This window comes from Crocodylus porosus, unplaced genomic scaffold, assembly GCF_001723895.1.
Source record: "Crocodylus porosus isolate Cpor-Errol unplaced genomic scaffold, CroPor_comp1, whole genome shotgun sequence".
NCBI lineage: Eukaryota > Metazoa > Chordata > Crocodylia > Crocodylidae > Crocodylus > Crocodylus porosus.
The window spans coordinates 25,699,164-25,699,729 of NW_017728947.1; positions in this window are offsets into that span (position 1 = coordinate 25,699,164).

Below are 566 nucleotides of genomic sequence, written 5' to 3' on the forward strand. Positions count from 1 at the left end.
TAGAGTTATATCAGTCAGACAGATCTTTCACTTTTCTTTTTACTTCTGACACATCATCTCAACACTTTTGTGAAAAACCATGTATTGTAATGCCTGGGTGAAATCCTGACCCTATCGAAACCAAATTTTAATTTTGCCATTCTTGGGTGCTGTCACTTCGCTGCCTGCAATGGAGTTATATTAACAGAGCAGTTAACAGTGTTTGTCTATATGATAAAATAACCACATCATCATAATAACTCAGTAGTGGTTTATGAACAACAAACAGTTCCCACAAAGCATCTCACCATTCAGTTAGGAAATTGAGGCATAGAGAAGCAGAGACTTGTCTAAAGCCTCAAAGAAATTCAGTAGCAAAGCTGGGAGGAGAATGCTCGTTGTCAATTTGTCTTCAGTACGGTAGGCTGTTTCTTCAGCAGGATACTGATATAAAAAAATCATGGTTCGTTTCTTGGGAGGTGGAAAAAAAACTTTCAGCTACAGACACGCTTTATTAGCAACACAAAAGATATATATTTGCAAATAGGGTCAGAGGGAGAAGACAAAAGATCAAATCCCTCTGCCCC